Raw genomic sequence first — 9,119 nt, 5'->3', positions numbered from 1 at the left:
TTTTTATATAGACTTAAGCCTAATGTCTGGGAAGTGTAAGCCCTTGAACTGTTAAAGAAATATACTGATGACTTTACTCTTTGGTTCTACTTTCCTTTTGGGTGTTTAAGACCATAAAGTTGGCCCAAATCAATCAATTTATTTTTACTCTTCTGGTCGTTGGAGGATCTGTTCCTCAGGAGTCACATGGGCTTGGGAGGAGCCCCTGGCTCCTTTCTTTTACCAGTTCCATGTATGTGAAGATAAGTCAAAGGCCGTACTTGACTGTGGCTAGCTTCACTTGGAAGCATGGAGGAAATGTTTCCTGTATGTTGACCCTCCTCTTTGTAGACTGGACACTGGTTCAAGTCCATCTGGTGGGGTCTCCATGGCCTCCCTGAACAGGACAGGTGACTCACCACAATTACAGGGCATTTTGAGAGATGCTCCATTGTTCCCTGAACTTAGTCAACCTTGGAGGGCAAGGAGCAATAACTGTCTGTTAAATCCCTCTGAACAGATTAGTATAGGCCTCAAATTATGGCTGTTAAACATCCAAGAAGGTTAGTTCCACCAGTCTGGTACTTTTAATTACCATGTGCTATGTAGATAAAGCTTGGGCAAAACCCAAACATTCTCAGATAAACCTTGATTAGACATATGTTCTTGATTTTAATAGGAGTGCTTCTCATTTTTTTTCCATTTAGAATATTTTCTGTGGGTTTTCTGTGTATAGTTTTAATTGTGTTGAAGTACATTCCTTCAAGTCCAAATCTCTCTAGGACTTTATCAGAAATGCATGTTGGATTTTGTCAAAGGACATTTCTGCATCTATTGAGATGATAATGTGATTTTTGTCTCAAATCAATTTATATCATTTATTGCATTTATTGACTTATGTATATTGAACCATTGCTGCATCTCTGGAATAAAGCCAACTTGATCATGGTGTATGATCTTGTGAATATGTGTTTTTATGCAATTTTCAAGAATTTTGTTAAGAATTTTTGCGTCTTTGTTTATTTGTGATATGGGGCTATAGTTTTCTTTTTTGTTGTATCATTATCTGGTTTGGGTATTACAGTAATAGTGGCTTAATAGAAGGAGTTTGGAGTTCACCTTCTGTTTCTATATTTTTGACTAATTTAAGAAGTATTGGTTATAGATTTTTGATGATCTGGTAATATTCCACCGAGAATCCATCTGGACCAGGGCATTTTTTAGTTGGCAAGCTTTGTATTACTCTATCAGTTTCCTTATTTTTTAATGTGTCTGTTTAAATTGTTGATCTCTTTTTGGTTTGAATTTGGTGGAGCCGTTGAATTTAGAAATCCATCCATTGCTTTTACATTTCTAAATTTAATAGAGCATAGCTTTTTATAGTATTTCAATATAGTGCTCTGGATCTTTTTGGTGTATGTTGTGACATTTACCCTTTCATGTCTGATTTTATTGAGTTCAATTTTCTGTTTCTTTTGGTTAGCTGAGCTAAGGGTCTATCTTGTTTATCTTTTCAAAACACCAACTCTTAGATCCATTGATCCTTTGTATTATTTTCTTTTTTCTATTTCATTGATTTCTGTTCTGATTTTGTTATTTCTTCTCATCTGTTTGGATTGAATTTGATTGCTTCTTGCTTGTCCAAATTCTTGAGGTGCACCAATTAGTCATTTATTTTTGCTCTTTCAGATTTTTTTAAAGTTTCATTTATTTACTTTTATTTTTATTGAGCTTTTAAAATTTCATACATTTCCCACTCAAATCCAGAACCCCCTCCCTCATCTATGCCTCCCCCTATGCCCCCACTGAACCCTGTGCACTCTGCTGTACATGCTGAGTCTTATTCACTCAGGTGTTTGTACCCAAATGTCCTTCAGTGTAAATGCGTCCACTGGAGTCTAGTCAGCCCATCTAGTGGTCGTATGTTTCTTATCCACCCCCAACCTGTCCCCTGCTGGTTTCCATCACAGGCCAGCTCCAATTCATTTACTACAGAGGACTAGCTACCCCATTTCTCTCATCCCTGTGCCTGCTGGCCTCTCCCATAGGCAGGCTCCAATTCCTTCATTTCAACTCCCAGGACTAGCTTCCCGAACAAGATTAGCCAATCACGCTACCATGGATCACCATCAAATTCCCAACCTCTGGATCAGGCTGACAGACCTGCTCAGCCAGGACTCTGGTAAGTCAGACCAAGCTCACTGCCTCCCTACCCCATTTTGCTCTTCCACATTCCATCCCATCTCCTGCTGGCCTGTCTCACAGGCAGGCTGCAATTCTTTCACCTCAGAAGGACTAGGTACTCCATTTCTCTCATCCACCCCCATTTGTCCCTGCAGGCCTCTCTCACACACAGGCTCCAATTCCTTCACCTCAAATCCCAGGAATGGCTTCCCAAACCAGATTAACTAACCACACTACCATAGTTCCAGAAATCCTCATCTAGGCAGTCCCCTCACTGCCAGATTCCCAGCGTCCAGGTCAGGCAGACAGATCTGCTCAGTCAGGATTCTGACCAGTCTACTACCCAGCAAGAACCTGAAATACCCACCACCTTGTCTTACATACCCAAACAAAAAGTCCTTCAGATTTTTAATGCAGGCATTCAGAGATATACATTTACCTCTTAGAATTGGCTTTGGTATGTTTTGATTGTTTGTTATGCTGTGTTATCATTTTAATTTGTTATCATTTTAATTTGTTCCAGGAATATATTTATTTCTTTCCTGATTGCTTCTTTGACTCATTCATCATTCAGGAGTTTGTTGTTTAATCTTCATGAATTTGTGCAGTTATTAAATTTCTTTTCTTATTTAAGTTTTATTGCATTGTGAGCTGATAAAATACATAGAATTATTTAATTTTTTGTATATGTTGAGGTTTGTTTTGTGCCAAAGTATGTAGTCTATTTTAAAGATACTTCTGTGGCCCACTGAGTATAATGTGTGTTTTTTGGTGCTTAGGTGAAATATTCTGTAGATGTCTCTTAGGTTCATTTGATATATGATATCATTTAATTTGGATTACTCTTTGTTTGGTCTTTGGCCAGATGACCTGTCTATTGGAGAAAGTGGGGTACTGAAGTCACCTACTATTACTGAGTTGTGGTTAATCTGTGTCTTGATGTCCAATAGAATTGTTTTAATGAAAATGGGTGCACCAGAGTTTGGTACATATATATTCTCAATTGTTATGTCTTCTTCGTCAGTTGTTCCCTTGATAAGAATGTAGTGATGTTATCTTTTCTGATTAATTTTAACTTGAAGTTTATTTTTTTAGATATTAGAGTAGTAACTCCTGTTTGTTTGTTAGTGCCATTTTCTTGGAATAGTTTTTCCATTCTTTCACCCTAAGGTGGTGCATATCCTTGGAGGTAACGTGAGCTTCTTACAGACAAGAAAAAGATTTATTTTGTTTCTTAATCCATTCAACTAGTCTGTGTCTTTTGACTGGAGAGGTGAGGCCATTGATGTTCAGAATTATTTTTGAAAGTTGTGAATTGCTTAGTACTATTTAATTTTCTGTTCATGTTCTTACTCTTATGTTTCTGTACTTTATATGTTTATTTGTTTTATTTCTGTAACCCCTCGAGTATGATCATTTCTTTCTTTGGTCCTTTGAGTATTCCCTGTAAGGTTGGTGTTGTGGCCCTGAATTTTTTCAGCCTATTTGTAACATGGAAAATTTTTCTTTCCCCTTCGACTATGAGAGACAGTTTTATTGGGTAAAGTATTCTGGGTTGGTGTCGATGGTTACTTAGAGCTTGGAATACTTTACTCCAGGCTCTTCTAGCTTTTGTAGTTTGCATTGAAATGACAGCTGTAATTTTGATGGGTTTTCCTTTACATGTAACTTGTCATTTTCTCTTGAAGCTTTTAGTACCCTCGGCTTGTCCTGTACATTTAATATCTTTTCTATGATATATCATAGGAGTTTCAGTTCTGTTCCTGTGTAATTGACATTCTGTATACTTCTTGGATATCTATAGGTATGTCTTTCCTTAATTTAGGGAAATTTTCTTCGATAATCCTATTGAAGATCTGGTCAGTGGCATTGACCTGAGATTCTTTTCCTTCCTTTCTACCTATAATTTGTGCATTTGGTCTTTTCATTATGTCCAACATTACTGCATATACCATTTTGTGTTTTTAAAAATATTTTCATATTCTTTCATATTCTTCAACTTTGTCAACCAGTCTTGATATTCTTTTTTTTCCATTTCATCCACTCTGCTTGTGAAAGCTTTCTTCTTTCATTTTAAATTATCTTATTGAGTTTTTCAGTTCCATTTTCATTTCAGCTTCAGTTTTCTTTAATATTTCTCTTTCTTTTATGAATTAACTTTTTAAGTCCCGAATTGTCTTAGTTATTTCATTCAGTCATATATTTGTATTTCCTTTAGCATCACTCAGGTGTTTATTACTATCCTCTTTGTGTTCTTTGAGTTGTTTGTTTGTGCAGTCTTTAAAGTTGTTGAATTCTCTATTGGTGACACTTTTGTCTTTGGGGTAATCAACAACAATCTATTAGGACTTAAGGACCATACATATGGGGGTAGAGAGGTTACAATTTCTAGAGAAAAGCCTATGACTGTCACATCCCTGGACATTTATATTTTCTTACTGAATGCTAAATATGGATCCTTATATTTACATTCAAGTGTACCAGTCACCACTCATCAAAGAAGATTTTTTTTGCAACAGATAGAAACTATTACAGAGTTCCACAATTGCTCAAACACAGATAATAAGTGTTTGTGAGATGTCCAGCCCTAAGTGATACATCTACAATGCAACCTTTCACCTAAGACTCATGAAACACAGTGAAACAGGAGGGAAAATGAATATTAATGCAGCTCTCAACTCTCACCAACAAAGCTTCCTCATGCAACAGATGGTGATTAACACAGATAGTCACAACTGACCAAAATGTAAAGAATAAGAGATTACAGGTGTGTGTCTATGGATTGGACTCCTATATTAGACCTCTGCCACCCAGGGCTCAGGGACCATTGTGGAAAAGGGGGTGAAAAGACTGTAAGCAGGGGTGGTGGATGACCACAAGGAAACAGAAAGGTTTGAGAGAGAAGCCATGGTGCCCTCTTTGACTCAATCCTGAAAGTTGAACATAGTCTTTCCCAGGCATTTTTAAAATAATTAACTCCCTGCACTTCATAAGTGAATACAAATTAGATCAATATTCCATTTCTTTAACCCTCCACAAAAAATCAATTAATAAAAATTAATCTGATAGAAAAATTCCATTTAAACACCTGTTATCCTTTAATAAATTAGAATAATGACTATGAAACCATACTAGTACACAATAGTAGCACCTCAGGAACAAAGAGGAAAGGCTTCAGTATGAGTAATAGTCACAAACCTTCAAATCTAGAGTCTGTATGGTTGGGCTGCTAGATTGTTTAATTCTGATAACTTTTCCCCTTTTACATTTCTTGCATTTGACTGGGGAATGTCTGTAATTATTACCCAATGCCTTTGCCACTGCCACAAAGGTGTTTGAGAGCCAACATTTTCTAAGTTCATAAATTCCCCCGATGACTAGAAATTTGCCACAGGACCATACCTAGAACTTCTTTTATTGGGCTTTGATAACTTACAGGTGAAATGTTAGCTATGATTTAATTCATAATGTATTGTTGCTTTGGGTATCAATGAGATTAGGTAAATATATTTTGCATATAGGATGGCTATAAATTTTAAGTCAGAATTAATACTATGCTAAGGTGACTAACAGTCTTGAAACATGTCTTCTACTTGTTTATGGAAACTCTGCAATCATAATTAAATGGCAAAAGTAACCTTAATGATTTGATTGAGAATCTTTTTAAAAATGATTTTTATAAGTATTTTGATTGCCAGTATGTTTATTGGTGTGTGTGTGTGTGTGTGTGCGTGTAGTGCCCACAAAGCCCAGAAGAGGACAACAGAGCCACCATGTGGGTGCTGGGAGTCGAACCCAGGTGATCTGGAAGAGCAGCAAATGCTCTTATCCCCTGAGCCACCCCTCAAGCCCATGATTTGATTAAAAATTTTAAGATCAAAAAGTGGAAGCTGTATTGCACATCTGTATTCCCAGCACTTGGAATTCAGTGGCAGAAGAGTCAGATTATAAGTTTATTTCAAACAACATTGTGATTTTGATGAAAATCATGTCTATAATAACTGTTTCCAAAAAAGTAATAAAAAGGAAAATCCAAAAGAGAACAATAAAAGACATAGAAAAAACTTCCAAAAATTCACATTGTACTTTAAGTAATTGATAGGTATAGAATGAGAGAGTGAGGAAGAGAGACAGAGAGACAGAGACAGAGAGAAAGAGTGAGAAAGAGAAAACACTAAGCAAGGTATATGCACTAGCAGAGGGAGATACACAGATAAAAGGGAAAAAGTGCAAATTGAGACACTAGAACCACAATGATTGCTAAACATGTATTGTGAAGACTGCAGCCAAGCTGACAGAATCATTGAGCCACATATCACACAAGCGCCTGAAAAAAATCCTTTCTTCTTTTCACTTGAACAGATCAGTAGCAAGAAACCATTTTTATGAGATACTTAATGAGTTGGGACCAAGGTATCTCAAAAGACAAAGGTCCCTTTCTGCATGACTTACCAGAGGAAGTTTCAAAGAAATATACTTTGAAACTTGGCCTCCAGAATACCTCTAGATTGAGGGAGAAACTCTGAGTCAGGATAAGTATCTTGTCTGAGCTTTATACTGGAGTAGACTGCATATAGACTCTGCATCTGTGACCTTGCAAGGGAGCACACAGGAACAGGCTCTACACCTGTATACATATGAAGAATGGCATAGACAGGCTCTGCACCCGCACACAGGTGACTGTGCAAACATCATTCCTCTTTCTTTACTTTATATATATATTTTTGGTAAAACTGAGTCAACCAATTTTTAACTGACACATGCAATTTATTACTTATTTATTATTAAAGGGAAAAAATAAATGTTTTGTTTTGAGACAGGTTTTCCTGCCATTGATCTTCTATTCCCTCAAATTATTGAAATTGAAGGGGAAGTTGTTTTTATTGGATTTACTGTGTTTTCATAGTGAGCATATCAATCAGATTTAGTTTTACTGCAACTAGAATTTTATTCTTCAAGTATTAGTGGAAATTGCAGCAGCTGCCATGAATACATGAGGTTAGGCATTAACTATTGAACTAATACCAAGCACCAATAGAAATATAAAATACAGCAACTCTATTATAACCTCGACCCACTTGAATATTGGTAATATTTCTGCTGAAAATATGAGCACTTAAAATATAACAAACCAATAACCTAATCTCACACGTGCAAATCCAAACAAAGAAATATAAGAAACATGAAAAGTCAAGGCAACTTGAGTCCTCTGAAAATTACCAATTACACAGCAATGAACTCCAGTGAAAGAAAACTGAATGAAATTTCAGTCCAACAATTGCAAAAATGATTGTGGGAATGTTCTATTAATCCAAAGAAAATGGGAATAAACCCATGACAGAATTCAATTAGAATACAAAAAATATCTGGACAATGAGGAGTATGAAGGTAGAATATTATAAAGACAAATACTGCAAAATATCACATTGTAATTTTGAAAATGAAAAGTTCTGTAACTGGAATAAAAAAGTTAGTGGAAAGCTTCAGTGATAAAATTGATAAACAGGAAAATACAATATCAGGATTTGAAGACAAGACAGATGATGAATGAAAACATTTAGACAATAGTAAGTATAAAAATTGGAATATATGAACAGACCATGTAAGACCTATGGGGCACCATTAAAAAAAGCCATTTTACAAATCATGGACATAGAAGAAGGAGAAGTACAAACTAAAGTCATAGAATATGTACCTAAGCAATCATGGAAAAATTCTCAATTCTAGTGAATGTTATAGCCATAGAGCTACAGAAAGCATTGAAAATGCCAGACGGGATTGGGTAAACAACCTTCCTATGTCATATGATAATTAGCACTAACTATACAGTACAATGAAAGAATAGTGAAAGCTGGAAAACAGAAGCACAAAGTTGTATACAAAATGCAAAATAATCACATTAACAGCAGATTTCTCCACAGATATTCTAAAAGACAGGAGGGCATACTCTAAAAATAATAACTGAGAACCAAGAAAACTTTGGCCAAAAAGCTATTCTTCACCATTTTGTGAAAAATATTCTATGATGAACACAAACTAAAAGAACTCACGACCACTAAGCCTGAACTACAGAAAATTTTTGAAGGAATTCTGACCACTGAAGGGAAAGCTAAACACTTTCAAGAGGCCACAGGAAATAAGCCATAATAGAAACGTAAGTAAGCAAATGAGCAACCAGATAGTACCAAACATTACAAAAACAACAAAACTGAAAGAATGAATACATACCTTTGAGCCATAACTCTGAATTCTAATGGCCTGTTATCAATCAAAATAAAAGACTAGCAGGTTGAATCAACAAACAGGACACATCTACTTGGTGCCTGCAATAAATGCACATTACTGGAAAAGGAAAAGACAACATGAGAGTTAAAGGATGGCAGAAGGAATTCCAAGAAACTAGAATCAGAAAGAAGTGGCACTGCTGCAATATCTGACAAAGTAAACTTAAACCAAAATTAGTCAGAAGATATGAAAAATCTCACTCCGTATTGGTCAAAGGAATAATCCATCAAGAGATTATAACAATTATAAATGTGTACACACCAAACATCATTGCACTCAATTTAATAAAATAAAAACAAATAAATGTAAAGGCACAGCTGACCTCATCTCAGAAAGAGTGGGTGTCCTCAATCCCAACTCTCATTCAATAGATTGGTCACCAACAAAAAAATGAACAAGGAGATATCAGAATTAGATGATAGTATAGGTCTAGATATAATGGATGTACCAGACATCTACAGAGTAATCCATTCCAATGCTACTGAATACACATCTTTCTCAAAAATGCATGAACTCTCACTAAAGTAGGGTATATTTTACAATACCAATAAAGTCTTCAAAAGCGCAAGAAACTTTAAATAATTTTAATTCTATCTCATTATACTGAAATAAAATAAAAAAATTAACAACAAGAGACTCCACAGAAAACATAGGCACTCATAGAGATCCAA

The sequence above is a fragment of the Nannospalax galili genome, unplaced genomic scaffold (assembly GCF_000622305.1).
Source record: "Nannospalax galili isolate Female #2095 unplaced genomic scaffold, S.galili_v1.0 scaffold1188, whole genome shotgun sequence".
In the NCBI taxonomy this organism is placed as follows: Eukaryota; Metazoa; Chordata; class Mammalia; order Rodentia; family Spalacidae; genus Nannospalax; species Nannospalax galili.
This window is presented reverse-complemented; position numbering follows the sequence as displayed.